The 6,000-nt window shown below is 29.4% G+C and overlaps 1 protein-coding gene across 6 annotated transcripts in view; it reads left to right on the top strand.

Moving 5' to 3' along the window:
• LOC117168915 (protein sarah) overlaps positions 1-6,000 on the top strand; it is a 124,212-nt gene that overhangs the window by 26,421 nt on the left and 91,791 nt on the right. The gene's annotated exons all lie outside the window — the stretch shown is intronic.

Here is a 6,000-nt window from a genome sequence, read left to right as displayed (position 1 = left end):
AATGAAAAGAAAGAGAGGTATCGAGACCTTATAAGGGAGTTGCAACGATTGTACCCGAAATATTCTGTTAAACTGATCGTCCTTATCATCGGCGCTCTTGGAAGTGCCAAGCTTTCACTTGCTAATAGACTTGAGTTCGACTTGGCTATGTCTTGAGTTCGTCTCCAAGGCATCGATGCCTGGTTGCGTCTCAAAACTGAATCGAGACACAGACCTTCGTCTTACTTTTATGGCCACGACAGGTAAAACGGCGTTTACTTGTCTTAAGTCGAGTCTTGTCTTGTCTAAGACGACGTTTACCTGACTCAAGACGAGCCTTGTCTTGGCTGAGATTATCGAACCTTTTTTGGCTCATAAATGATATTAAAATTGATGAATGAAAAATTTTTAATGATTAAATTAGTTATTTATAATTTAAAAATTCAAAATTGGTGAGTCTGAACAAGTATAAACTTTAAAAATCTTCTTCAAAAAAATAAAAATTGTAATTTTCTAGAAGGATCTCCTAAGCTATTAGAAATACGTGAAAACAAACAACATTTTCGGTATCATCGTCAAACAAGCAGAGTGGGTGTTATATAGAATTATATATCGCTATTTTAACCTTACCTGATATATATATATATTAAACAGACACATTCGTAAAAACCTGTTTTTCGGATTTAGGGGGTCTCAAAACGTGGACATTTGACAAAAACTGGTAGGGTCAAATTTTACACAAATCTGATACCTTCTCTGATGAGAATGTAAAAAAGATAAAACAGATTAATTTTTGACCAAAAAGATGCAAATTCCACCTAAATATATGCATTTTTTGACAACAACAGAAAACAAATGTTCAACCAAAAAGAATGACTTTATGAATTGTCGTATAAAGAATTTTCCAAAAAACGTAGAACTAGAAACGTAGAAACAGAAACACTACTAAATAGTGTATAACCTGAAATAGAAATTTAGTTTCCATTTAAACAATACAAACATTTATCAGTAAATGCATAGTTTTTAATATTTTATCTATTAATTCTTAATCTAAAATACCACACAGCTTAGTTCAAGGCTCAGTTTCTTTGATGTTAATTCCAACTTTAAACGTTTCAATTTTTAAAGTGTACTTTTTTTAATGATAGGGCTACGAGTACAAAAATTTCGGCATGAATTTCAGAACGAAAGGGCTCTATATATCGATATTTTTGTACGAATAGCTGGATGTTTTCGGTACATGTTTTGTATCGTTCACAGGGGCTAAAGCCTTTACGCCTTTCTTACAATTATTTATTAAATAGATTTGGCTAATTAATAGCTAAATGTATATTTATTTATAGCGAACCGAAAGACCATTTTAGTAACCATTTCAATTGAAGTTAAGGTTTAAATTTTAAGCTACTGTAACCGAGAATTTTATTCTCAATTCAAATTGACTTATTAGCCCTTATTATAATACCTTCTTATACAAGATAACAATTTGCTTTTGAATTTATAAAAATGTAAAGAATTGTAGGTAGACACGATGGTGAAAAGAAATACAAAATATTTAATGAAAAAACAACAAAATCAATGGGATCTAACAGGAGTATCAAAATTGCTACGACCTCTCGTCCCAAATATACCCCTGCTTTTCTTTACGTCTCTACTATCCGTTCACGATAGGAAGGCCCCTCCAAAACAGCTGCACGTTTTTGTAATTTACACGTAAGAAAAAATTTGGATAAAAACGCAGCTTATACCATCATAAAGCTTACTTTATTGCGATTCATATAAGGCCCCATTTGTTTATGTGAAAAAATTGTTTCGGAAAATATCCTTCGCGAAAGGACGAAAACCGTGGTTTTTTTGCGTCACTCTCTCCTTGCTTGACTTTCGATGACGATTTCTTTTAAACGAACGATTCAAAAAATTTGAAAAAAAATCATGCAGATGCTTTCATATTTTGACTATGCATATGTGGAAATAAAATTACAATATATTAAGAACAATTAACGTAAAATGCATTTAAACATAATTATGCTATCTCTCATAATATACGTAGTAGAGATTTGTATTTTTGATTGAATTGCTTGGAAAATTTCAACAAATACAATCGAATAAAAATTAGGAATGACAATCTTGAAACATATTAATTAATAACAAATAATCCTGGAAGAAAAATTGCATGGTAGTGTGGGTGTGAGGACACAGCGTGGTACCAAATCTGAAGGGTTTACTCATAGAAAAAAAATAGCTACTGCACGAAAAACAGGAATAGATACTTTCATCCCCAAATAAAAGTAACCTTTCCTCTTTTAAAAACTTGATGAATGAGCGGACCCCCCAACGTGACCTTTAGCTATGGTATTCAATACTCGGCATTGTCCATAGTGCCCTCACACCCACACTACCATGCAATTTGTCTTACAGGATTATTTTTTATTAATTAATATGTTTCAAGATTGTCATTCCTAATTTTTATTCGATTGCACATAAACAAATGGGAACTTATATGAAGCGCAATAAAGTAAGCTTTATTATGGTATAAGCTTTGTTTTTATCCGACTTTTTTCTTACGCGTAAATTACAAAAATGTGCAGCTGTTTTGGAGGGGCCTTTCTATCGTGAACGGATAGTAGGTTTAATCCTTCAATTCAAAGGATGGGGTACTCTAGGAATTTACTGAAGCTAACAGAAGATATTGACTACAAATTTCCAGGGCACTTTCCTTCCATAAAGTTCTAGGTTCTTTGATAGAACTTTAAATTTTAGATTTTTCAGACCATCCAGATGCAATTTATTTTTAAGATTTTCAAAACAGGCACCAAAAATCATTTTCTGAGACTTTATGTATCTATACGTTTCATCAAATTCTGTGTCGAATGATATATACTTTGAAGAGACCGTTTTACTCAACGCTTTTTTCCTGACAGTTTGGACTCCCCTCTTGTAGCTTTTTCTATGCAAGGTCTGTGTAAGTTTAACATTCGAGTGAACCTCGTGGTGCACCCCCCCCCCCCTGGAATTAACAATTTTTTAACGGCCTCGTATGTAATATTTATTTTTCTCTAGATCTTATTGAATCACCGAGTGATTAGGAATGTACATTGTCATTAAATAATTAAATCCCCAAGATTAACTATTTTTTGAAGTTCCTTAAGACGATATTGCGAAGAGAACTGAAGTATTTTGATGTATTCTTAAGTTTTAAATATGTACATAATATATTTATCTTAAAAATGGTATTGTAATTTTTTTGTGGATAATGTCAATTTCTCAATTTACAAGAAAAAGCCATAAAAAATAAAACTCGAAAATGATTTTCAAAAATTATGAAACTCAATTAGTAATTTGGAGAGATAATTAGATATCTTTCATGAAATATTCTTATAATAAAGATTATAATTAAATTTAATGTTAGTAATTTCAAGACGTTTGAAACCAAACCTTTAAAAGTGCTACGTTGTTTTTGTTTTAGAAATCGAGCACGATAAATACCCATATTAGAATATCAATTGCCAATATCACGTCATGGGCAATCATTAAACAAATAAATATTAATCAATTTTATCTAATTTCAACTGTAAATATTTATGAAAATATCAGAAAAATATTTGTCTTGATTTAAAGATACTGTTCCTTTAACATAATTTTCTTTATTCAACCAAAATATACTTCCAAATGAAAAAAGTCATCTCCAATTAAAAAAAGATCTGTATTCAAACAAAAAATTATTGTTTCAAATAAAGAATCTTCGAATCAAATAAGACCGTGGCTACAGGTACTGAAATTTCGGTACAGATAGGTGGATTTTTTGGTACAAATGGAGATGGAAAAGGGTCTACTTCTGCCGAAAGTTCGATTTGACCGATTTTTTCGGTACTTAAAGACACTTCCATCAAATAAACTTTCTTTCTACTGAAAGCTAGTGAATATATTTCTGTAATTCACAGAACTTTTTTTTGCATTGAAAAGTTTTTTCCGATTTTTGATAGTGACATTTTTGTTTTTAATCTCGATAGTGTTTATTTTCTAGAGGAGATGACCTACTTAAGACAAAAAAATTAAAGGAATAGATGTTAGATCCTTTATTGAAGATAGAACTTTCAACGTTTCGAGAGTATAACACACTCTTCGCCAGGAATAAAACTTCATTGAGGCGATTTAAGTTGTAAAATTTAAAAGAACCATCCTCTCAGGTTTTAATTCTCAATTAATTAGTCTGTTAAAAAAAAAGAAAAAACATTTTTTTATAATAAAAATATTATGAAACTTTAGGAGATAATTATTAAAAATTAAACGAAAAAAATTTGACATTGTGTTACAAATGAGGTTACAAAATATAATTCAATTGTTTTGTTACCTGGATGTCATTTTTGATGTTTGTTAAAAAATTTTGTTATAAATTTTTTTCGGTTAGGATTAATGTTTCTTCAAAATTGTGAAGATTGTTCAATTGTATAGCAAAGGTGTACAAATGGTGTACAAAGGATAATATATTAGTCGTGTAACTATAATTTCGAAGTAAAATTTTCAATATGAAAAAATATGGAAGTTGAATATAATTGATAATTTCATCTAATTGATTATTTAACTAGTAAGAATGGAGTCTGAAAAATTGGGAATCAAATCAAAGGATCTAAGATTATGTTATATAAAGAACTATACTGTTTGAGATCAGTTACTATATTCAGGCATTTATCACCTTCATTTTTAATAAAAGAACATTTCAGCTCCCAATCTTTTAAATTTATTAGGCTCATGGTGTAAAACTTGAACATATATCCAGTCTATTTCATGATCAGACTGAACCTGGTATTTTGCTATCACTTTATGGTTTATTGGACTCTGTCTAAAATTGTCATGATGTTCTTTAATCTTAGTGTTCAGTAATCTTCCAGTTTGACCTATATAACACTTTTCACATTCTAAACATTCAATTTTATAAACTACGTTTGTCAAATTAAAAGTGTCTAAAACATCTTTGCCTAATTTTATGAAACTGTTAAATTTAGAATTAACTCTAAAAACTGTTTCCATATCAAAATCTTTCAGAATTCTTTTTATTTCAAACGATAAACTACCATGGAAAGGAATAGACACGAGAAATTTGGACTCAAAATAATTTACTGTTCCTAAATTTAAGTGTGATGTATTGTGTTCTTGAAGTGTTTTTAATTTGTCTTTAAGTTGTACTTGAACAAATTTCTTAGAATAATTATTTAAAAAGAAGATATTTTCAATGAAATCAATATTAGTTTTGTGAAAAGACTCATGTGATAATTTATACATAGTGTCAACTAAATTTTTAATAGTAGCTATTTTATGATGAATTGGATGGTTAGAAAGAAAATTTATATATCTACCTGAATAAGTGACCTTCCTATACCAATCAATAATGATAGTTCCATCATTAATTTTTATGACTAACATTTAAAAAAGGTAAAGAAGTATAGTTTCGATTTCATAAGTAAATTTTAGTCTTGAATGATAAGAATTGAACTTTGATACAACGTACTTTAATTTATTTTGTGATAACATCATAAAAATGTCAGTGACATATCTAAAAAATGTGTGCAGATTGAAATCTAAAATTTTAATAACAGTATTTTCTAAGTCTTGTATGACTAAATCCGCCAAAATAGCTGAAATTGGAGAGTCCATGGGGGTACCATGAACCTGTCTATAATAATCATGTTAAATTGAAAAACTGTTTTCGTCATTAAGAATTCTATTCCTTTTTCAAATTCATTTAATGGTAAGTCATTATAATTCTTTATATTTATCCATCTGCTGAGAGCACTACTTTTAACCAATTCTATTGGAAAATTTGTAAATAAAGATGAAACATCTAGTGAAACCATAATGTGATCTAGACGAAGAGTTTGCTTAGTGATTAGGTTTTTGAATTCAAAAGATTTTTTTATTTGTGTTTTAGGAGGTATTAAATATTCTTTAAATATGTTGTAAATAGTTTTGTCATTTTGAAAGTTGGAGAATTGATTAAAGAAACAACAAGGCGGATAAGACAATTCG

Source organism: Belonocnema kinseyi, chromosome 3 (genome assembly GCF_010883055.1).
Source record: "Belonocnema kinseyi isolate 2016_QV_RU_SX_M_011 chromosome 3, B_treatae_v1, whole genome shotgun sequence".
Classification (NCBI taxonomy): Eukaryota; Metazoa; Arthropoda; class Insecta; order Hymenoptera; family Cynipidae; genus Belonocnema; species Belonocnema kinseyi.
The sequence above is the reverse complement of the archived record's forward strand: the minus strand, read 5'-3'. Positions and strand labels throughout refer to the sequence as shown.